This window comes from Columba livia, chromosome 2 (genome assembly GCF_036013475.1).
Source record: "Columba livia isolate bColLiv1 breed racing homer chromosome 2, bColLiv1.pat.W.v2, whole genome shotgun sequence".
In the NCBI taxonomy this organism is placed as follows: domain Eukaryota; kingdom Metazoa; phylum Chordata; class Aves; order Columbiformes; family Columbidae; genus Columba; species Columba livia.
The window spans coordinates 112600501-112625764 of NC_088603.1; the positions used below are offsets into that span (position 1 = coordinate 112600501).

At 39.2% G+C, this 25264-nt stretch overlaps 1 protein-coding gene across 17 annotated transcripts in view; it reads left to right on the top strand.

Annotated features, from left to right (window-relative positions):
* GREB1L (GREB1 like retinoic acid receptor coactivator) overlaps window positions 1-25264 on the top strand; it is a 143050-nt gene that overhangs the window by 45141 nt on the left and 72645 nt on the right. For 15 of the 17 annotated variants that reach the window (XM_065053298.1, XM_065053296.1, XM_065053295.1 and 12 more), the window contains one exon: window positions 17060-17164. The exons of the other annotated variants lie outside the window; for them this stretch is intronic. The gene's annotated coding sequence lies outside the window, so the exon portion shown is untranslated. The remainder of the gene's footprint in view (window positions 1-17059; window positions 17165-25264) is intronic. 17 annotated transcript variants of the gene reach the window in all.

Genomic DNA, 25264 nt, shown 5'->3' on the forward strand with positions numbered 1-25264 from the left:
GAGGCGAGAGTGACTGTTTTCCCCCCGGTTTTGGTGTAAGAAGGTGGCATTCTCTGAACTGTGGCAGAGAATTGCAAAGAAAGAGGCTTAAGAGATTTCAGTCTCCTAACATCACTGTCCTGTAAGCATTTGGAAAGCTCTTAGGCATACATCTGTGGTACTGTGAGGTTCTGCCAGTAATTGATTAATCAAAGTATTTGTTTCAAGTGCAGTATGGATTTGATCCCGTGAAACATTTGATGCCAACCACTGTTGAAGTCTGTCAGCATTGTAGGTTTCTGGAGTATATACAGATCAAGCTTTCAGTGAAAAGAGATGCAGAAAACCTTTCTGTAGCATTACCATGAACATGAAAACATGTTACTGTACATTATTTTTTGAAGTTTATGAATCAGTAAAAGGCAAAATCTCAAGTAAGTGTTTGTGGAGTACTTTTTTATTGGAGCTGAGCAACTATAGTTAATATTTTCTTTTATCCATTGTCCTTTTGTATTGTTTTCTGTATAAACTAAGTGTAAGTATAACAAAAAAATGTATGATCTTACAATTTGAATTGATCCTTTGGGGAATAAATACAATGAACTAACTTGAATTCTGAACAGAATAAACTTAACTAAAAAAGTGTTAAAAATCCGAGACAAAGAAAAAACTTCTTAAAATGTGAGGCCATTTTGACTATGTTATTTGATATATTAACTAAGTCTTTTAAAAAGCTCATTAAGTCTTGCACAAACGCTGTCAGTTAAAGGACTCCTTCCATCTGGCTTGATGTGTGACTTAGTCCTGTGAAGAGAGGATGAAGGACAGAATTTTTTGTAATCTGTCAATTTGATTTTTTTCTTTTCCCTTGAAAGGAAAAAATCTTGAATTAATAAAAGGGAATTGGAGACTTAAAGAGTCACATCACTTTTTTAGTGTGTTGGAATAGTTTTTCTAGTTTTAATGTTTGCAAAGCTAAACTATGAACAGTGATGTATTTTTATTTTGTGCTTCTGTGCAGCCTTCCATCAAATTAATATCACTTTAAGATTTGTTGAACTCTAATACACGATAGTTGAAATCCTAACAAACCCAAACATTTTAAACATGGATGTGGCTGACCTTGAAATGCTGCTGATAAAAGCTAATGCTGTTAAATTGCATGCCAAATTAACCCTCATTTCCAAATGCTTTGTTTGTGCGTTTCCTGTAGGATAGGCTTTGATCCTACCAAGCAACACTTCTTTTACAATCAGTTATTTTTTTAATGAAGGAAAATCAGTGAACAAGTTTCAGCATCTGATTTCAGAGGTAATGAAGTATTTTCTTTTGCATCCCTCTGCCACTGTGCTTTGTCTACTGTATCAAATGCTTGACATGAGATAGTGTTTTGGTGTAGAGGTAATACTGGTTTTCAGCTTAAAACTTTATTTTCGCATGTGTAAGCCTTGTCAAGGATTACAAGGTCATGTGAGAAAGGCACAGGAAACTGGATAATGGGCTGGTCAAGGAATAACTTTCTGAAGCAGTTGTTTTAAGTCTTACTGAAGCTTAGTATCAGTAAAGATGGGTTTTGATCTGAATCAAGAGAAGAAATGTTGCTTGCCTTACAAATACTTTTCTTTTGAAGCATCCAGTTTTGTATTATTTTAGCAGTTGTTCATTTTGGAGCACACTCAATACTGTTTCATGTTTGTCTTAAATTCAGAAGTTATGTTACAGGAGCATCTGCCTGTGCAATCCACGTTTGTTTTTTTTTTTTTTTTAATTTGCCATCTTCTCAGAAGTATGAACTTCATATGGGATTTAATGGGGCATAATAATGGACTGGCGAGCCCATGTAGGTGGTGTAAACTCCCACTGAAATTGCGCAACAGGCGTGTGTGGAAACTGCTCATAGACAGATACTGACTTTGGTTTGTGCTTTGCTGAGGACCTTGAGTGTTTTAATTTCAAAATGAAAGTGCATCTTTTTATCCTCTGACAAATGAACCACTGTCTGCATAAATTCACTTGAAGGGGACGTTATCTTCCTGTGTGAACTTTGGTGGGAAGTGCTTGCAGGCCATAAAGTGAATCATCCATCTCCCTGGGCTGGAGCTGAAATCTCGGCCAGTCTCCCCGACATCTCTGGGATGCTTAGCTGCCGGATAAAGTCTGGTGAAAGCATCGTTCACAATTTCCATCCCTCCTTCTGGTCCTCCCTCTTGTGTCCATTCTCAGCCGTCTCTGTCACTCAAACCGGTCCCCGCGGCCATCTGTCCCAGGGCTGTCTCTTGTGGGTCCTTCCTGCATAACACCTCTGACCTCGCAGTTTTGCTCTTTCGTTTGGAGAGGTGACAATCACTGTCCAGGATTTCACCTCCCTCTTTGCTACATCAAGACTGCGTTTACTGGCCTGGACAAACACAGCTTTGTGCCTGGTCTGTGTGAAAACTCTTTTCTGAGCCTGTCACCTTGCCTGTGTTACCTTTCTGCTTTGCATTCCTCTGCCAGAGTTTTTTTGTCTTTATAGCATTGGACCTCTCTTTGAAGGCCTTGAAATCCCTGAGGGTTTTTCTCTCCATTATCTGCCCCTTGTCTCTCCTTGTTATTGAGATGTCAGCACCAGGACCCATTCAGCCTATGGGCACATCCAGCCTTGATCTAGGGCCAGGCCAGCACTGGTGAGCCCTGCTGGGTCCCAGCTCACTCACATAGTCTCGATTATGTGGTGCTTTTGCACAGGCCTTCTGGCTCCAGAGGTGGGAGGGTGGCTGTACAGAACCAGCCCCACTGGCTGCTGAGCTGGGGTGGGAGAGCCTTCTCGGGGCAAGAGGAGGCCGGTGGCTCTGTAGGCACCAGCTCTGCTCCAGATGGGCATTTTCTCACCCTGACTCAGGTCTGGCCTTGTGGCTTTCAGACAGAGCAGCTTAAATGTCTCTGCTCTGTGGTCCTGCTCTCCAGAGTTGGATTTCTCTGTTATCTGGTGTATTCCAGCGCCCACTCCTCTGGATACAGAGAGTGACTCTATTCCATGGTGCACCATGCCGGCTCTTGTGGATGCTTTGGGAAGGATCCAGTCTGTAAGTCAGGGTAGCATTTGTGCTAGAGGAGGTTCAGGTTGGACATTAGGAAAAGGTTCTTCACCCAGAGGGTGGTGGAGCACTGGAACAGGCTCCCCAGGGAGGTGTCATGGCCACAAGTCTGACAGTGTTCAAGAAGAGACTGGACAATGCTCTCAGACACATGGTGTGAACTGTGATGTTGTCCTGTGCAGGGACAGGAGTTGGACTCGATGATCCTTTTGGGTCCCTTCTGACTCGGGACATTCTATGATTCTGTATATTGCCAGCTCCAAGGTAACTCAAAGCATTAAGAAGGTTCTGTTGTGCTTTACATACATACAGGTACAAGTGTTTGACCATTTTAGAGCCCTAAGAGGGGTGGGAAGGTGCAACGAGTTGTGAGTAAGTGAGTTCAGAGTGAGAAAACTCTGGATTTTCCAAAGGCTTTGTTTGTTTGTTGGTGTGCTTGTTAGTTTTGAAAGCAGCATCCTCTTTCCACTCTAAAGAATTAATGTTACTTCTTCACAGTAAACTTAGATGAATATGGTTTCTTCATGCAAGCCCACATAGTTTTTAGCCCACTTTGAAGGACCCTGACTTTGCCTCCAGGCAAATCCAGAGGCAAGGTTTCAAGCTTGTGCATAATGGCAGGGACTTGCAGAAGCGAGGGGAGACCTTCCCTCCAGAGCAGCAGCAGATGTGGCTTGTGGGCAAGTGGATGGCTGATGGCAGCGCTGAAATGCTGGTTGGAAAGGGGCATCTGGAGGTCTAGTCCAGCTCCTGCTCTTCACGGAACTGCTGCCAGCATGTGCGATAAAATTCCTTTTAGAGGAGGAAGAAAAAGGTGATGGGGTATAACTGAAGATATTACTGTATTCTAACCAAAGGAACCTTTGGAACTGCTAATAGCGAGAGGAGGAGTTGAAAGGTTTGATGTTGCCGTGTTTTAGCAGCATTTCTCTGAGAATTTAAGAGGAGATGAATTCTGCTGAAGTGACCTTTTTTTCACCTCTTACTGGCTCTTGAAAAGCCTGGGCTCCCTGAGCCATCCACACAAACAGCCAAATAATGAAAAATCCAAGTGCACATGCTCCAAGGGATAGTTAAGCATCCCTTGAAAGAATTCTCATTGCTGCTATTATGTTAGAGGACAGCAGTTCCTAAGGAAAATTGTGGGTTTTTCCATTTTAATAACTTCAAAATGCTCTCAATCTACCCGGAAGGAAAATGTGATAACTCCTAAATAACTAACTAGGAGCTTTTTGAAGCCAGGAATATCTTTATTGCTCTCCTTTTGCATATGTTTTCCTGTGACTTAGGGATTTTGTTGAAACTTAAAAATAATACTTAGAAAGAGATAAAATATCTGATCTTGCCAAGTCCTGTATTTTTCTGTAGAAATACAGGGTAATTGAAGATGCTGTTTTTTCATTTTAAAATTGGACGTACAACAGATAAAATGTGAGCTTCAAAAGAGGCTGTTCTGGAAAGGAAGCGAACTCAAGAAAAATGGGAGATTTAACAGGAATTTTTTTTTAGTCTTCCTTTTAGCACAAAGTGTTCTTGTTACACTTGCTGACCCAGTTGTTTCACTGTTGTTTCAGAGCGTGCTTATTTTCTCTTCATTTTTTTTTCTTTCTATATTGTTGGAGGAGTCACGTACAACATTTGCCCGATGCCTGACATTAGATCAAACAGTCGCATCTCTGCCTATCTCTGCCTTCCTAAATGCGAATGTTTGCTTGTAATGCTATTTCTTAGGGTGTTTTTGGAAAAGGAGAACCAGTATTTTTCTGTTTTGGCAGATGAACGGCTGTGAATAGCACCATGCAATACAATCAGCATTTCGGTGCTGTCCCTGTTGGGTCTCTTGTATTTACGGGGCGGGAGAAATCCCTGATCGCCAGGTTGTTTTCTGTGCAAACACTGGGAGAATGCTGGAACCAACAAGGCTGAGCTGACCTTACGTGCTGGCCTGTTCCCTGCCACTGACTGTCATGTTTCAAAGGTTAAACTAACTGTGGATGAAATGTAATCAGTCGTGCGCTGGATCCTTTCCAGATCACGCTGGAGGAGTGCAATAACCAGCATTGTTAGCTTTGGGAGAGCCAGAGCCAGAGGTCATTACCTGTGTGCGTCTGAGCGTGAGGAACTAAATGCCTTTCCTGCTACCTCCCACATATATTTATATAAATCTTATCTGGAATTGTTATCCTGCTCGACCCTGCCTTTTTTTTTTTTTTTTTAATGACTGTTTATTCTTCCTACACTGTAATTTTCATATTTCTGTTGATTTCTCGGAGTTTCTGTGAGATCTCAACCCATTGTTAGACAGGATCTGGATCAATACCTGGGGAAGCAGAACAGGCTGCCCAGGGGGGTTGTGGAGTCTCCTTCTCTGGAGACATTCAAAACCCGCCTGGACGCCTTCCTGTGTAACCACATCTAGGTGTTCCTGCTCTGGCAGGGGGATTGGACTGGATGATCTTTCCAGGTCCCTTCCAATCCCCAACATTCTGTGATTCTGTGAAAAGGTCGGAAGAAAAAGTTGCTGCGTTTTTAGATGACAGCCTAAAATAGACCAGGGTAAACCAAACCATACTCTTAAGGCAAAGCCATACTTCACCAACAGGGGAAAGATGATCTTAGTAAAGCTTCCTTCCTTCACTAGCAGACAGCAAGGAAAAGAGCTGGTATGGTTGGAAACTGGTGAGGGACAGAGAGCAAGCGTGGGAGGAGGAGATGGAACAGAAGCACTGAAGTGAAGATAGCATCTCTGAGAATTGATGTCCTGTTTCTTTCTATGCTCAAGCACTCATTTTCCCCAGCTCTGTCTCTAATTTGTGCAGTACTTTCAGTCCTCTGCATTCAGATCTGCAGCAAGAGTCTGTTCCCTGCATCAGATAAAAAGGCTTTCTGGAAGGCACCAGAAGCATGTAGCATATGGTAGGGAAGTACTGCTTATTGTCATATTAGGGATTTCAAGGGTGACAGGCGGTGAAGCCAGTATTTTTTCTCCCCACTTCGCTTTTACCAAACCCCTTCTCTGAAACTCTCTGTGCAATAAGAATAGACTTAAGTGGGGAACAAAAAATGGTCTTGCTTTTGAATTCTGTGGAAAGGTTCCTACTCTATCAAAGTGTGTTGTTTTCTTTGTAGACCAATGTATGGGTATGGCCTTGAAAATCAATACATTTAACAGCAATGGAGACTCTTCCCTGGGAAGAAGAGGCGGGTGGATGGGGGACTTCAATGTCAGAGCACATCAGACTTAATAGATGTGTAGAAAGGATTAGGTTATTTTAATATATGTCTTTGTATGCACTCCTGATTGTTATGTTATAATTAACAGCTGGGAATATGAATGTATTTTCTAGGATCACTCTGTATGGGTTTTTCAGTTTATGCATTTTGCAGTAGTTTCTAAAGAAGCCCTGACAAGAACGGAGGCCTGTATTGCTTTATAGGAAAGCTGTCTCTGTCAGGATGAGTTCACTGTAAGTTGGTTATGATGTTAGAAGAAAATGCTGTTATCCTCCTTAGCCCACCTTTACCAGGCTCTTTTGGGATTGTAATCACAAGCAGAGAGAGCTTCTTACCACTGTTTTCAACTGTTGTCTACTCCTGTACTTCAAGAGTAGAACAATCTTTTCCTTGCTTGTGTCTTCATGAGATATCCTCTACAGTTCAGTGTGTGCAAGAGGGAACAAGGTGTTCTCCTTCTATTTACTTTTCTACAAAATTCTTATTTTTGAAAGGCCTTTTCTTTCCTTGACTGATTTTTTTTTTTCCTCTTGCTTTCTCTCCATGCCAGAGCACTGGAGATTGAGAAGAACTGATCAAAAGTACTAATGACTGTCTTGTCCTTGTGAAACCTAAATATTCTTCTTTCTCAGTCCTGTGTCTTTTACGTGGCCCTTTGCCTACATTAGATTTCTTTTTAACTATTCAAAGACCAGTTTGATTTCTCCACCAACCTTGAAGTAAAATGCTTCACTATCCACTCCTAGAAGTGCTTCTGAACTTTTAGCATGCCATGCAGCGTCTGCATTAGGAATAATTTCTGCATGTATGGTTTCTACTCTGCTGAGAGAACTATTCTCATGTCTGCTATTTGTGGCCCAAAATTTTGCTCAGGTGAATGACTAGGGAGCTCTGTGGGCATAGCGTAAGTCCTTATTTAGCGGCCTTTTCAACAAAAGCAGTTTTAATGTGAGAGAGACCTGAACTGCAATCAATGGAGGGTGTAGAATGAGCATTAGTGAAGATGCCCTAATCTGTTTGCGGTTCTCCTATCAGGTGTATAAGAAGCCCACCAATTTTCCAGTGTATGGGGGGGGGTCTCTGTTCCAGGGACCTTCTGGCAGCTCTGCTGACTGACCTTAGGAACAAGAAACCAGTTTCCTCTATCTCCCAGGTGTTCAGCTGCCCAGAACTGGGTCTATGGCAGTCCCAGCTGAGGGAAGACTTGTGAGTCAGGTACTTGTCCCTATGTAAAAATAACTAGAATTCCTCAAAGAGATAAAGGCTTTTCACATTAGCATTTTTAGCAAGGTCTGGCCACACTATGTCCTTCTGCACAAACAACAGCAGTTGAGCAGCAAGTCCTGACAGGGTTTCTGTTTTGCTGGAATATTTTAGTGATGAGAGAACCCAGAGCAACACAATTTGAAATACCCTTGCTTGGAAAAGCCCTTTGTAACTGAAATATGGGGTCTGCTTGGATTAAACATCTGAAGATTTTTTTAATATTCTTATCAGCTCACCCTTTTGGCTAGAGTGCTCTGACATGACATGTTTATTAGAAAGATGCTGTGAAAAATCACTAATGGTAATGTCTAGCCTCTAATGTCTATGACTACCAAGCAAAGATCATGTTGTTTTCTCTCTGCAGTATAAAGGCCAACTACATTGAAGTGGATCATGTCATTATTTGATTACTAGCTGCATCCATCTTCATATTCAGACTGGCTGATGGCTATAAATACAAACACAGAGTACCCCAAGTTGGAAGGGATCCATAAGGATCATCGAGTCCAACTCCCTGCACCTCACAGGACCACCTAAAGCTAAACCATATGACTAAGAGCATTGTCCAGACACTTCTTGAACTCTGACAGGCTTGGTGCTGTGACCATTTCCATGGGGAACCTGCTCCAGTGATCAGCCACCCTCTCAGTGAAGAATCTTTTCCTAATGTCCAGTCTGAACATCCTCTGATGCAGCTTCATTCCATTTCCTTGTATTCCATCTCTGGTCACCAGAGAGCAGAGATCAGCACCTCCCCTTCTGCTTTTACCCCCTTGCAGAAGGTGTAGCCTGTGATGAGGTCCCCCCTCAACCTTCTCCAAGCTGTGTTTTTCCTGATGTCAGGTCTCCTTAGAGGATGTGCACATGGTATAACTACATGTCTGCATTCTCTCTCCCCTTTCAGATATGTTTAGTGCCTCTGGATTTTTGCAAAGTCACCAGGTAGCAGAATGCATTTGCAGAAGATTTTTATGGTGAGCCTTTCACTGAACCTTGATAGCAGGATCTCCATGCCAATGCATACCATATATTTGGTTGGGTTTTTATGCTGTCCCTCTTAGGCTTGGCTGAGCTGTTTTTCTGGGAGTATTTTCTCTGCCCTTGTCACTGCGAATAATCAGTTAGCTGTGGATGCATATGTTTGTGAAATCCCATCCCTACTGAAGTTAACAGGTTTAGTTGCTATACGTATACATAAAAAAAAGCAAACCGGTAAGGAATGTTGTTGTGTTAAAGGAAGGCCTGTTTCCTCATTGTGTGTCAGGTTTCTGTACTTTGTGCTAGCAATGGGAGATGCACAGAGCACAGCCAGCAAGCTGAAATATTCTCTGTGTGCCACAGCATTCCTCAGAAATTTCTTCTAGCCTATGCATATTTCATAGCAGGGCAGTTTACTGTCTTGTGAAGAAAGAAAAAGACCTGTTTTGGCTTTGAGCATATAGAATTCTTTATTGTATAAGACAAAATTGTGGGAAATTTTCTAGTTTTAGCTCAGATTTTGACCTTTCTTTCCCTAGTGCCTACATATTCCTATGAACTTCTGTATCTCAATTTTGCAGTTTGGTCCTCACGATTACAGTATGACCCAGACCCGTTTCAGGATAAAAATCCTTTCTTAAGCTTCAGGTAAGTAATACAATGCATCTCCTTCCTCTGGTGAGAGTGAGGGAATGAGACATGCGTGAGAGGAGATGGGGACCAGGGAGAGAAAGCGACCTTCTCATGTAGTTACATGAGAATATTTGCAGTCTGTGCATTCTCTTCAGGAGACTTTTAAATACAGATAAAACTAATGAGTCTTCTGTTTGTCAAGCCTAGCAATACGTGTTAAGTCTTCGAACTGAAATCTGTGTTAACAGATTTGAAAATCATTATTAAGCCTTTAAAAAGTCTCAAGGATTCAAAGTCAAAGAGGCTGTTTTTCCTTTTTAAATTGCATTGCGTTCAGGAATGCGTTATTTCAGGACCTTGTTCAAGTCATCTCACTGTCACAGCTTCATTGCTTCAAATGTCACTTCAAGTAGGAGCAGTTTTTATAACTACACAGTAAACTCAAGATGGCTTAATAGAAATGATTTCTTCATGTGTCAAAATGACCCCTTTGTTTCTCGTTTTACTTTTCTGTTGCCTGCAGCTAATCTGCTTTTTGGGTTATCAGATCCAAGCATCTTACAATGCTGACTCTAGCAGCGGCATTCAGCTGGAATGCTGCCTTTTGTTTACCGGTTTCACCAGGCCTCCAGTGCTTTCTTTGGTCATCTGGTGGCTCCACTAATGTGATTTGCACTCCCAGGCTCTGCAGGTAGTCATGGGCTTTTATAAGGGAATTAGAGGAAGGCCTGCCACCCTGGTTGCTAATGAATCCACAGGGTATTTCTTGGTTTGGTTTTGTTTTTCCAGCCTTTTTTTTTTAAATCTGTTTGCAGTTTTGTGGAATTTTACTCTGCTCTGCTCTGACTTCAGTTCCTAAAGTCACTTTACCTGGCTGTGCTGATGTTCATTTTGTTTGAAATAGAAGTAGCAAATCCATTAGATCAGAATGTGCATTCGGGGTTTTCTCAGAATTTGAAAATAAATACAGAAAAATAGATGGCTACACAAATACTTAAAACTTATTTATTACAATAAATAATACACAAAATTTGTTCATGGTACTACTGGATGTGGTAAGAAAAGGCAAACCTCTGCCTTCCTTTGGCAGAGTTCTTTCTATTAAAATAACCAATGTTGGCACACATAAAGAAGTTGAAGTGTTTTGCTAATGAGGCTGCAGTTGGAATAGTAAAATTTTGCAAGCATACAGAAGTAGATGCAAGTTTAAAACCACCGTCAATGCAGTCTTATCATTTTAAGCCAGTGGAGGACATAGTCAAGTGAACACTGCATTACAGATTTTGCAAAAGCAAAGGGTTTTTTTAGTACAAAAAGGATATATATAATCAAAAGAGAATATATGTTGAAAACATCTTGTACTCTTTTTTTTTTTTTTGAAAGCAGAGGAGAATTTCAGACTCTGAGGAGTTAAGTTGGGGAGAATGTCAGATGCTGAGTAAGATGCCATTCCTTCTTATATCCACAACCTCTTATTTAAGTATCTTTGTGGATTTGAGTGAGGGCTAATAGACTGATTAGGGTATTCTTTTTTTCAGATTAACCCTGCAGTTTTGTTAGGACCAGTATTTGGCTTGCACAAAAACAAGCACAATGTCAATGTTTTTAAAGCTTCAAACTAGTCTAATTAAGACTCAACCTACAGTGACAGGTTCTGCATATTTTTATCTCTTCATGAAATGTTCTTTATCTGTTTCTGTTTTAGAAAGGAAGGTACTGAATTGGTGATAAAACAAAAATCTGAAAAGGACTTTGGAAATAAATGGGCCTTTTCCATGCAAAAAATAGATAATATTGAATTTATTTTTATTTACCTCAAGAACAAGTCCGTCTATGAAAGTCTGAAGAATTTAGATTGGTAAGAGTTGTATCCCTGATATGTGATGTATAGGGTTGGGTCTTAAGAGCAGGAGCAAGCTTTAGAAAAACTGAAGTACACAGGCATGTTTCAGTGCCCTCACTTTGTGCCATTCTGCAGTGTTAAAGCTGTAGGATTTATCTGTGATGTCTGGAGGGGGCATATATTTCATTTGTATATCCATGTGTTTGTATTTTTAAAATGCTAATTAAATATTGGGGTATTACTTTATCTTCAAAGAATGTCAGTAATGTTGCTGAGTTGGTGCTCCTTCTCCAGAAAAATCATGTAGAAATTCAGGTGCAGGGTTTTTAACAGTGGATGTATAGAGCAAGAGTATATTGATTGAGTTTTACTAGGCTGACAACAGCATGGAAGGTCCTTGTAACCCTGAAGTTTGTGACCCATGAAATCTCCGTTTTCCTTCTATTGGTAATGTATCTTGAAGTGCAGAGGACTGAAAAATGCATCCTGCACAACCTAACCACTGATTATTTACAAAGGGAAAATTATTTTGGACTTATTGCTAAAAATGTGTTTGATACTAGTCATTAAAAGGGGTAGGTTTAAATTATATCATTTAAACAAATGTTCCCTCAGCACAAATTCACTGAGGCAACAACTGATACTTGCACATATGCATAAGGTCTTCTGTATTTTTATCTGAAATGAGGATTTCGGATGCTTGGCCATTTTGCTGACTCAGCTTCATCGGCTTGGGTGCCTGGAAGCAGAAATCAGATTTTTGCTTTAGAAATTGTACTTGAGTCTGATTGAAGGAGATAAATGATGGTGAGGAATTGGGCAGAGTTATCTCTAAAAATGGTAAATATCCAAGGTTACTGAAAATGAGTCTGTAACACTCACACGCACCAGCAGGCAGATTTTACAGCTCTGTCCAGAGCACAGAAGGAAGATAAATCATGGCCATCCCCCTCTCATTTTTGAAATGGTTCAACCCCGGGGTTTAGCTGAAGGACTTAGAGTTTTTGAAGTGCAAATAGACTGGTGAAGGGTAAACCTTTTCAGTGTTTCATTTAGATGGATCTTTTTTTTTTTCCTATGTGGATTTCTGGCACCAGCTGAGATCTGGAAGGCCACAGGATTTTTTTTGTTTGTTTTTGATCAATCAAGCAAGCAGAACTTGCCATGGGAGTGTACATTCTCTGCATACATATTGATCCTATTGTGTCTAAAAGTAGTTAATTTAATCGGGGCTTTTTGAAACATTTCCCAGTAAGACTTGCATTAATGGAGCTGTCATTTCAAGGTCATGTTTCAGTGTCAATAACTTCATAGGAATGACAGAAGTTACCTGCAAGTGTAATAACAATAGTTCAGTTATGCCATGGTAAAACTGCATTAGAATGAGAACTAATTTTATGTGTGTGCATGTGAAAATGTTCAGCTTTGACTGAAAAATGTTGTTCTCATTAAATGAGAGATTTTCAAAGCAGCCTGGTGTTCCTAAACACATCAACACTACCAGTTGTGTTACTGTTCACAACTGGTTGCATCAGTACCCTTGGCCTGCCCTGCTGCATATGGAGTTTGGCTCCAAGAACATATTTTACACCTTGTCTCTTCTATCAAAATGTTTGTAATGTCAGAGTTTTTATTCAGCACGCTTTCTAGTAGTTTTGACCTTTTCCCTCACTCTTTGTCTTGTTTAAAAGCAGCAGCATGCAGAAGATGGATTGCATATTAACTATAAACACTTCTCTCTACTGTGATAAATATTTGGAGATAAAACGTGTAAGAACTGTCTGTATGATAAGCCCATTTAAGTGCAGAGTATAGATTTTATAAGGCAGGATACAGTTTACTACTTCTTGGTCCGTGTCTGATTCCAAGATCTTCCAAATATTTCACATGAAAGTGTTACGTATTTTCAAGATTTTTTTCCTGGGAGGATGTGAAATGCAGACTTTGTTATTTGCTTCTTTGATTTGATTGGGTTGGAAGGAGCTTCAGAAAGTCATCCTGGACATGGTGACACTCAAGGTACAATAGAGTCATGAAGATAATTACTGGTACAGGACTGAGAGTCCATGTGGACTGAGAAGGCTGGAATGTGAGCTGGAAAGTCTTGCATACAACTCTCAGTCCTGTACCAGTAATTATCTTCTGTAGAGTTTCCTATGTGTAACTGTTTTCCCTAATTGAATGGGATTTTATCAAAGACTGAAGTACCAGGTCATCTGGTGGCTCAGAATGTGGGAGGAACTCTAAATGTGGTGTGGGGTCCAGAGGTGGGATCTGCTTTAGGAAGGACCAAACCTGAGCGGTTGTTAAGTGATTTTCCAGTACCATTTTGGACATTAAATATATGGAAATTAAACTATCTTAAAAAATGGTGCATTTATACCTTACTTCTGTATTTACAGTCTGGTGGTTTGATGTTGGCCATGTTACGAGAGTGCAATAGAAAGATTCCCGTTCAGGATAGAGACCTAAATTCACAAATCATCACAAATTAGTAAATATGGCTAAATAAAATTAATAAATAAGGCTAAAGAAGTGCATATTGTGATTTTTCCCTGACTTTATGCTGCATGGAAGGTGTCTGGTTAATAGGCCCCCTATCTTGGTCTCTGTTTTACAATTCTAGCTTTTATGTTCATTAAACTCACATGTTGTCAATCTCAGGTGCTGTAAAGATGTTTTTTTCCTGTAGTGTTTGAAAACTGAACGTGTGATGCTGTTTAAAGCTTTGCTGAGAGAAAAGGGAATTCTTTGCATCTCATTGTGGAGACGGGATTCCCCGCATTTGTGGCATCACTTTTGTGAATATGTCACTGAGAGATGGTAATATTGACTTTTCCTTTGTTAAGTAAGACATTTCTAGCACCACCCAGGATTCCTGTCTCTTCGCTAAATCCTGTTCCACCAACTGGGTAGAAAATTTGGGGCATATTTCAAGTCAGCACTTCTTGCTTCAGTTTTGTTAGTCACAGAGAGCGGGTCTTCCTTTAGAAACAGGCATTGTTCTGTAGATGGGGATGTGGGTGTTGGCTGAAAAATCTATCATTCTAATTTAATTTTTTTTTCTAAATGGTATGTACTCAAATGTCAAAACACTTGGGGGGCTGTTACTTGCAAACTGCAGATTTATCAAGCGCCCACAACATTAAAGTAATCTTACTCCAGTTACAGTATGCATTTGTCAAGGACACAGGCTTGCATGATGATTCTGAATTCCTGGAGAATTTAACTGAGCAACAGCTGGTCTGTAGGATGTGTAGATTTTAACAAGGTGATGTTTGTGTTTTGGCGAAGGACTTGTGTGACATGCTGCTGAAACTGTTCCAAAGTGCCTTCTTCCTCCCGTCAAGTCTGTAGGGATCTTGAGACAGTGTTTGTGTGAAATTTCTCCACTCGCTTTGTGTTTCTTGATTTTATCACAGGTAAACTGTAAAAAATTCTTCCATGGAGTGTTAGGAAAAAAAAAAAGGTCATCAACACCACTAACTACAGCTACAACAGAAAGAATACCCTTTTTGGCCTTTGTGTCAGATTCCTTTTCTCCTCAATTGTTTTGTTTTCTTTTATTTTTTCCCTCCCTCCACTTGAGAGAGGTTTATGGTGCTGTGTCCGTCAGGATAACCCTGTCTTAGGGTTGAAGTTGTATTTCTCTCCGAGTTCCTAGAGGTGATGTTATCTTTTGTTCACTTGGCAGTATGGTCATTCCTAAGAGCATCTGTCACTTCAGGCATTGTAAGATGGATGAGTCTCAAGTGAACTGCTGGTTGAAGCAAATGGTGAAAATAAGACAAGGGGGTTGGGGGTCTTGAGAGGGGCCGAACAACAAGGAAGCACTGTTAGAAATCAAAAGTAAGCCAGGCGGTAGTGGAAGAAAAAGCCAAGATGGATCACGTGTGAGCAGATCCCACAGGTCTTGGAAACAAAGATTGCTGACTGATGAATTCTGAAGAGATCTTCTGCTCCTTGACAACAATGCCGCTGATTTGTTTCCTCCTTCATTTGCAAATAAGAGGGGATCAGAAGGAGATGGTGTGAACGTCAGATGAAGAAATTGTATTTTTGTCACATTGTGTTGTAAGGTTAGGATAAAATAATGGTGCAAATAATCAGAAAAAGGGTTACTGATATTTTGTGTGTCTTAAATATTGCGTGAGCATCTGTCAGTACTGAGGGGGCACGTAACAGTGTAAAACCAAACCAGCGTATCAGCTTTTGGAAAAAAACAGTAAACTTAAAATTCGTAGCTGTTTGTATTTCAGAAGGTACTTAATGGTTTTAAAAGAGGGAAGCTTCACTACAGTATCTCCGATTTAGCTGAACTAATTGAGTTAGACATTTTAACAGAAAGAAAATGGTGTAAAAAACCCCAAGAAAACCCCCTCCCAAAGCCACTGACAAGCAAATCCATCTCCCCCGCCCCCACTGAGCAAAGGTCTGTGTGTGCAAAAGCAGCAGCTAAGGACCTTCCAGCCCAGTGTGTGTGTGTCAAGGTTTGGGAAGGGTCTAGGAGCATCTTGGCTTGAAAAATTATTTTGTCACACTATTGGCATTGGTCCATAAGGGGAAGCACTGGTTGAAAGGCGAAGAAATTAAGATGATTAGAAGCTTTAAAGCTTCACAAATGGTAGAGTATCTCTCTTCTCAATGGATGTAAATAATAGATGAAAGACCGAGAGTGACAACAAAGGATCAGGGCGTTTAAGAGAATGTGTGCAGCCTGAATAGAGGTCTGTGGCCTAGGGCCAAAGGTCTTAGCTTTGAGTGTAATTAGAAGAAAATACAAAAATGTCATTATTAGCAGGTGAAATGTTCAGCACGTGTCCGAAAAATAGCAATTTCAGAGGCAGGAGCTGTTGGAATTGGATTACTGACATTCTGCAATCACTGGAGGCTCTGCAGAGCCCTACAGTTTGTGGGGAGCTGTCTTGCTGACCTTGCTGGCCACCTGCCAAGGGTTCACTCGTAGCATAGCAGGGATGCACCGGGCAGGGTGGCACCGGCCGCCCCCGGCAATAGAGTTGTTTGGTGTCTTTCCTTGGAACACAACAATCCTACCCAAAACTCCTCCTGAGCGAGAGGTGAGGGTTACAGCTGCTCTCTTAGATAGGCTGAGTTTTAAAAACAGGAGGAAGGGGAGGAAGCTTAAAGCTATATTGATTTTAATTTTAAATCCTGGGTTCTGAATTCTAGGTATACACCTGAAAGAGTGACGTTCGCTCAGGTTTTGACAGCAGGCGTAAGGCTGTGGTCCCAGCTTTAAGCCTAAAATCCTGTTTGTGAGCACCGTGGAAAATTCTTTTAAATCTTTTGGGAAAAATATTGTCCGTTTCTATTGAGAAACCAAACCAGCTTGTGTGCCTAAGACAGTCTTGTTGAAGTCCAATCAATGATAACTTAATTTAAAGCTTTTCCTGATGTTAATTACTGCTCTGTACAGCTGTAGGTATTTTAGGAGTTACTCTTTTGCATGCTGCCTGCTCTACCATTGTTGCCATTCTTTGAGGTATTTCAGGTGTATTCTCTCTTATAAATTGCAATTCCTATTATAAATGTTTTCACTTAAATACCTTCAGGGGATGTCAGATATGATAGCAACCAGCTAATTCTGACTTTATTTTGAACATTAATCTCCAGTTTAGTGTAAATAACTGCTCACCCATTTAATTTGTTTCTTTTTAAACCAATTGTAAAATAATTACTTCTACATTATAATCTATTTTACTTGTTTCTGTGGCAGTTCATTTTCTCATATTGATGTGCTAAGTTCCTAATACTTCATAAAGCGACATCAGTGCCAAAAATGTACAGATTCTGTGACAAACTTGTACTTTACATGTGGCAGAATGCAGAGAAGCAGCCATACAGCTTCACCCAAGTATATCTGTGAAAAAACAGATGCTTTTTTAAGTGGTCAGTCTTCCTTTTCCCACCCTAGTTCAGTTTTCAACCTAGACCAGGCTTTAGATAGGCAGGTTTTGTTGGCTTGTTACAAACTGTATGTTGGCATAAGTCATTCTTATTTGTTTTTTTTCTCCCTTCTTATTTTCAGGTGTTTCAGGAGTTTTAAAAACCTTTGCAGCAAGACTTCATGAACTCTTAGCTGCACCCTTTAATCATGACTGCATTTCAGATAGGCTAAAAGGAATCTGCAAAGGTACTGTACTTGGCTTTCCTAAGAGACAATAGATGGTATGTTTGTGCTCAGCATCTGTGCTTTCATTTCCATTGACTGCATTTTAGGAACAGTATGGACTGTAAATAACAATTTTATTTTTGCTTTGAGCATGTACAACCTCATAAGTTCTCAAGAAATCTTGAAATCTAGTTCATATAATTAAACAGCCTTCATCAAAGAGGGCTGATTTGTGCCTCTATTTCTTTCTTATATATCCACAATGAGGTCAACATCATTATTTAATGGCAGTTCTTTTGAAGTGGTAACAGTTTTCTTCTGCTGTTTTACTTAGAAGCACTGCAAATACCTAAGCAACTAGCTAAATACATGGTTTATGCGCTTGGAGGGTGGACGTTTGTTTGTTTGTTTGTTCTCTCAAAGTGTTTCAAACAAATGGGAAGAAGAATGCAGATCTTTGTAGTGATGGGGAATAGCTTTGTGCTTCCAAATGAGATTCTTACAGTCTTTTTTTTTTTCCTGACTTCTTTAATGGGGGAGGCTCATCTCAGGACACAATATTAGGCTCGCATAGTTTCTTGTTGCATTTAAATAGCCAGTGTACCCAGAAGGCTATTCCTGCTTTATGACCTGTTTTATCCCTGGGGCAAGGGCAGCGCGGAGCAGAGCCGGGGGTCATGGCCACAGCCCCGTTTCTCAGCGCCACTGGCGGGTCCCCAAAACCTGTCTGCAGGAGCATTGTGCTCAGCAACATCTGGAAGACGGCAGGAGTGTGGAAGAAGGGGGGGAACCTCTAGGATTTTGCTTGGCCAGGTGCTAGGAAGAAGCAGCATTAGCCTTTTTGATGGGGGGGGGGGGGGAGGCCGATTCTGTGGCCCTGAAGTTAGGCCAAACAATTGGGGAGGTCAAAGGACAGCTGAGTGCGGTCAATGAGACACCCCGGGGTGTATTTTGTTACTCAGTAAAAGGAGCAGCATCCTAAAACCCTAAAGGATTCTCTTGAAAATCTGTGTTGTGAAAAGGTTTTATGAGTCTGATGGCAAAAAGTGCTGATTTAGCTAAGGAATGCTTGCTTTTGTCTCAATGAAAGGCTAATCCTTACCCAACGCTGGCAGCTATTATAGTGCAGTCAATGCCGGGCTGAAAGGACAGTTAGAGTAGAAGTGTACTTTGAGATCCCAAATGTTTATCATTTTAATGGTTCTGTAACTGAAAAGGTTTCTCAACTTTCACCTTTGATCCTGAAATTTATACCATGAGCAAAATATTTGAAAAAGTAAGAAGTAAAAAACTTCACGTACAAATTAAAAGACAGAGTTGCTTAGTGAGCCGTGCCTGCCCTGTTACTCTATATCCCCTGACAAAATAGCTTTAGATTATTAAGACACTGCCTAGTTTAAACTAAAACTTCTTTTAATCTGCTAATGCTTATTAATTTATTTTTTTTTTTTAAGAGTTGGTTTTCTGGTCTTGAGCAATTTTTGCTGTTCTTGTTTCAGTGATGACCAAAAAAGGTAATAGTTTTTGAGCAATTAATTCCTATAATTTGTTTAGCATTATCTTTCTTTAAAGCGACAGCTTATTAACACTTAACATTTGTCATAGAAACAGATAAGAAATCAATGTCAGAGCCAAGACCTTGTAAATAACCCGAAAGGAAATGTAATAATGGCTGTCTTCACCAGAGAGGTGGTGGGGGAAGGACCAGGCATGTGGCAGAAAAGGTTCAGTGCTTTTTGTTTTCCTTTGGAAGGGGGGGTTTGCTTCAAGACACAACCCGGGGCCTCCGACTCTTTGGCCCTACTGTCTTACACAAACACTCATTGTTGAATTAGGAAGAAAAAGAGACTCGGGAGCCAGCGGTGGTGGCATTTTTATAGTGACTAACCTGGTGTTTCATCGTGATCTTTAAAAGAATACCATAAGAAGAGTGTAAAAGAATAAATTGCATAATTTTCAAAGGGAAATAAAAGATCAAAGAAGTTGACAGGTAATTTTTTTTTTTTTTTTTGAAAGAAGCATGCTTGCAAAATACAGCTCTCCAAAGAGCTTAATTTTTAAACTCTTTAGAAGTACTCTATTCAGATGCGTAGCATTGATTTATGTCAAGGTTAAGGCACCTTTAAACAAATAAAGTTGGGAATGGATAAACCTACTGAAATACAAATGGCCTATTAAACACAGAAGATGTTTGTATAGCATTCAGGTTGCTACAAAACTGACACATGTCTTGAAATTCTCCTGATAACCCCTTCTAAACTCATCAGGAAACGATAGCATGTGTGTTTGAGGGGCACACAAGGGAGCGGCCAGATAGGACAGGGATGGAAGGTCAGGCCTTAACTTTGACTTTCTAGGCTTCAGCTTCATGCTTTTGCAATAAGGCAATAACAAATGAAGAAAGCATTAAGGTGATTTATTTATCGATGAGATAGGACTGGCTTTTGTTGCAGGAATTCAATGAGTTGTCTGAATCTCTTTTCAAATATATCCCTGTAAACAATGAATATAACATTTTACACATATTTAGATGGAATTAAGGGCTATATAAAATAAACTGTGTAATAAAACTACGTAGAGAAATACATATTTGAGCTATAATGCAAAATTTTGTTTGTAGCCCTAGAATTTAATCACTTGAAGTGGGTAAAATGGAAGTATATGAATTATTAAGATTTTTTTTCTCATCTACTGGAGAAAATGGTTCTGTATCTATGAAGTGTTTATTTATCAGGTTTGTTTTTTTTTTTTTAAGTTGATTTTAGCCCACAGAGAGAATGTTATACGTAGCATTTATATTGTACTGTGGCAACAGTCACAGAAAAATACCATGAGCACAATTTTCTTGAGTGTCAGTACTTACTGGAAGTTTTATGTGCATGCCTTCAAGAATGCACAGAACCTGTGAATTCTCTGCGTTATTGACTCACTAAACCATAATAGCAGCTTTGGGGATCAGGATTGCCTCTGCTGCATGTGTATGTTGCAGGTAAATTAGGTCCAGCCTGTAAACATCATTGAGACTTTTCCTTTGGGGAGAAAAAGTAGAGAAGCACATCTAATGTCTCCAACAAATAATGTATTTTATTATTATTTTTTCTTCTTCCAAGACATAAAGACCCCATACACAATTTGTTATAGTGGGTGATGAGTTGCATCACAGAATAAATCTAGGCATTAGAAACAGAAAATTGTTTTTTTCCTCCTCTTAATTGTTAATATGTAATTTAGAATTTTTGCATTTCTGTTTTAAGTAAAGATAAAGGGTTTTTTTTGCCAGACTTAAATGGCATTATAAAAATGCTATATGTGGACAAGTATTCCACAAATATCTATTGGGAATCCTAAATATCTAGAAAAGGTGGCTTGAATGTCAAAGCTGCTCTTTTTAGATATATCCCTGAATGTGATGTTAGTGTTTTGTTCTGTCGATTGCGCATTTGTTGCAAATTTCATCTTAACTGAAATCTGGGATGTTGCAGAAGGCCCTGTAGTGATGTGCATCTTTGATCTCAAACAGAGGTTGCCTCTGGTAATTTCAGAGATTCTGGACGGACCTTTGTTTATTTTACAGAAGAATTTGTGGTATTCTGGGGAGGGGAGAAAGTAGAGTCAGCTTTGACACATGACAAACACATGTTGTGTAAAAGGAAGAACTCGACAAAGCACTCTGAACTTCGAAGTTCAGTTCCACTAAAATTCAATACAATAAATTTATTGAGTTTTTTTTTAAATAGCAATTATATGAGCAATTTAGACTCTTTCCTAGCAGCACAGAAGTTGCAAAAAATGTCCAAATGGAATTAAGCTTGACATTCATTGCAGGTTCTGATTGTTATAGATTTAATGTATGCAGCGTTTTGTGTCTGTTCACTGCATTGCTTTTTGCATAGAAATGGCCACGAAAGCAGCTGGCTTTGCTCTTGTGGTTTTTGTTGAGTTGGTTGGATTTTGTCTCTGCATCACAAGCTAAAAAATGACTGCAGAAGAATGATGTTAGATATGCCTCTCTATCTAGAGACTACATGGGAGCTTCAGGATAGAAAAGATGTGCTTGTTCTTTTCTAAAACATATTCTGAGTTCAGATGAGCAAAAACGTGATCATTTTGACCTATTTGAAAATGGTATTTTCAGAAGAGCTGTGCAGGAACATGCTCTGAGTAGACTTGATGAACATTTTGACACAACCTCTGCAAAAGAAGAGAAGCTTTGTTTGCACTTCTAGTGGTTCCTTTTTAGGGATGATGGTTTCCAAGCCTCTTAAAAACAAGGAGAACTCTTTTTCAGACTTGCTTTGTGTTCAAACAGGGCTCTAGGGAGGAAAAGAGTCATTTTTTGGAGGAGGTGAGGAGCCAACCACCTACCTAGTCATCTTCTATCCCAGTGTCTTAGCAAAGGCAAGTTTGATTGCTTAAGACTTTATTACTCCTTGATTTAATTTTACTTTTTAATCCAGAAGTCTGTGTTAGGGATTTGCTTAATCATCTTCCCGGAAAGAAAAGGAACAAAACTCAATGGTGCTTCTGGCAGGGTTACACACTTTACAGATGAAGGAAATGTGGGAAATGCCGCCTGTGAGGCTCTTGGGTGCAGGGTGTTCTCCTTTGCACGGTGTCACAGACCTGCTCTGGCTGCAGAGACCATCTCTTTCTCAAGTTGGTAACCCTGAAATGAGTTTCTGGTTGCATACTTGAAGAACTGCTACACTATTATCTCCAACTCTGCCAGCTTCAGGTGTGGATAAAGCATTGCTTACAGCAAAAGAAAGATTAAAGTTTACAAAGGTTCATTGCTTCATTTTTAGTCTGTTACAGCTGTCACAAACCAGAACATGCAGCAGGTAAAATGAATACTCTGGAAAACTAAAATACTGAGTGGATGTTCCTGAAGAATTGGGTCATCTCTGTTTGGAAAGCTTTAAGAGCCAATGTAATCTGTATTACCATTACGCCTATTACTCAGAAAGATATTTTTTTAGTAGTGTCAATTAGTATATGTTGTTAGAATTAATAATTTTCTGAACAAGTAGTGGCTCTGCAAGATGAATAGCTATTAGTCTATATTGCTTGGCAATAAAAAATGGTCTCCTATATTTAGTAGTACTTCCACGTGAGTAAAGTTAGGAAAAAAAAGAAAAAAGAAACAAAGAGCATGTGGAAAACCACTTTTACTGCAGATGTAGATACCTAGGATGATTTTTATTAAGGATTTTTCTCTTTAATGCTTGTACTGTACGATCTGATGTTGAGACGTGTCAGAATGGATTACATTTTAGCTTCTGTTTTCTGTATCTCAGTAATGAATATTTATTTTGCTTTTCTATTAAATATTGTCATCTTGGTTAGCAGTCTTAAAAAATGTCAAGCAGTATATATGCCTAAGTATAAATGGTAGCTATTTATAAATAAATAACTTGAGCTATGTTGTTTAAAACTTAAATTTTTGCAGCCTAATGGCCTAAGGACTTACAGTAATTTACATACATGGTATGTTAAGCCATAGTGCACAGTCCGACTTTGTAGTCCCAATGAAGACAATAAAAAACCACCAGGCAGGTGAATATGTACTTACAGTGTTAAGATCTGAAGGCAGATCATGAGAAATCGTGTAAAGAGGATGTGTAGAGAAAAAAAATGAATAAGAAGTACAAGCAAGTTGAGCAAACTAGTGATTGGAAATGACATTATTAGCTTCATATGGTGGTCTTTGTTAGCCCAGTTGTGTTGAAGAGTTGGTAGCAAACTTTATTGATAAGGAGTGGTTCAAAGGATGCTTGGGATTATAGGTGAAGTGCTCAGCTTCCACATAACCAGACCACATATGCTGAATAGATCATCCCTTTCATTTTCTTGAGCAGTGCTAGCTGAGATGCCATTATTAATGCTCCTTTTAATGTCATTATATGGCTCTTTTGAAACACTGGTAACTTTCCCTTTTGCTTTCTCAGGATAGAAGCAACCCCTCAGGGAAAAAAAAATGCATAATTTATGAAAGTAAGCAATTGATGATAATTATCAGCATTAAAATTGCTGACAAATATGGACTTGCGTTTCCTATTCAGGAAGATGTAACAAGGCTGTTCATTGAGCTTCCCAGTTATGGAAATTAAAGAAGCCCACATGCAATGTTTTTTAAAATGGTGTAATATTAGATAGTGTTCCATTGAAATAAACATTAAATCTCCACTTAAAACACAGCTTTAATTAATTGATGCATCTGAGAAGATACAGTTTACATTATATATTATTGCAAACTACATAAATACTTTTTTGTCTCTAATAGTTCTGAATAGTTTAATTAGTAATTGCTGAACATAGTTGTTAGCTAATAGCTTACAATAAGATCTGAGTATTACTAGCAGAATATGTATTGTCAGTGAATGATGGTACACTTATGTATATGAAAAGTAGATAAAAATAACAAAGCTTCAACAAAAATCTATTAGGTTTGGGAACAGGTACCACTTTTGAATACATGATTTGGGGAACAAACTTGGGCTCATAAAAACATTTTGATAAGCAGCAAAATGCTACATGCAGTTACAGTTATTTAAATAGTTATTACGTTAATTACTTAGATACTACATTAGTTTTATCTGCTGCGTTATTAGCGGTGGTGGCTGAAAGGATTCAAACCTGTAACTTGCCTGTGCTAACAAGTTAAGTTGTTAGGAGGATAAATCATAATTCACATCTGCAACTAACTGCAAAATCAAAATTACACAGCAAAAATATGCCTTGGTCCTAGAGGTGGGATTAAGCACCATTCCTGATTTGGTTGTATTGCACTAGCGTTAATAATGTTAATAGCCATATTGATTTGGGGCAGAGAACATAACTGAGGAAAGCTATGGATGAGCACGCTTGTTTTAAGGAAGCAGGCTGAGATTTTCAAAAGTGCTCCTTAATGATTTATCTGTGCTGCCTCTGCAATGACTGTGTGAGCATCCAAGTGTGAGCACATCCTCCTTTTAAAATAATGAAGTCTTTAAACATTACCAAAACTTCAAAATTCAAAGCTAGGTTTTTAGTTTAATAACTTTTTTTTTTTCACCTGAAGGTTTTTCCTGTTGAAAGAGAAGAGAAAATGTACTTTTTCCATTGAAGGTGCATAGTAATGTTCCATTCCCTATGTACATTGTGAAACATCCCAATAGCGTAAAAGGATTTGCTCCATCTTCTACAAATTAATTTTAAAAACCCTAGAAAACCTTCACAGTTATTTATCTACTAATTTCACGACATCATTTAAAAGGGCTCTAAAAAGCCTTGCAGTCAGAGTATGTTAAATCAACATAATTAACTCCTGAAAGCTTCTATATGATGAAGGATATAAGCCTATTCATGTCAGGTTTGTACTCCACTATATGATTTTCTCATTCTTGGTTATATACTAGTGAGCATTTATGTTTGTATTACTAACAACTGAATTTTTATTAACTCTTCTACTCTTTTATACTCAAGATTTGTTGTCATCTGACTTCCTGTCATTGTCCACAACCCTGTGTCATTGACTTTTCCATGAAATACCAGTGGATGCAATGGGAGAAGACTAAAAATACATACAATTTTAAAAAATATTATAAACACAAAATATGGTTTAATTATGGTTTCTAATTAATTTCCTTTTTCCACAGTAGGAACACGGAGGAAACGATGGTATTTGCAAAAGCTTGTTGGGGAATGGTGGGTTGTGTGAGCAGACATGTGTGGGTGGATATGAGTGTAAAAGAGACAGTAAAAGTGTATGAGTACATGCAAGTGGTGACAGGACATACAGTGCCTACTTGAGTATTTGCGAGCATAAGACAGTCTTTGCCCATGAAAATGTGCTGTGCATTTGCAACCATCATCAAAAGATGTTCCTTGAATCCTAGTACCCTACCAAATGGTATCAGCTGCGGTTTTGCTCCATTAATGTTCCAGTCTCTTTATAGTACTTTTTAATGTAGTTTTCTATATTCAGGTAGGCATATATTGCTTTAAATACTTCCAGTATAGCATCATTGATTCATAGAAAGTAGGCCACAGTTTTTGCATTTGGTGAGTTCACGTAAATTAAGTAATGAGGTCAGATATTTACTTTCATCTGCTTGTTGCATCTGTTTACTGAGGAAATGG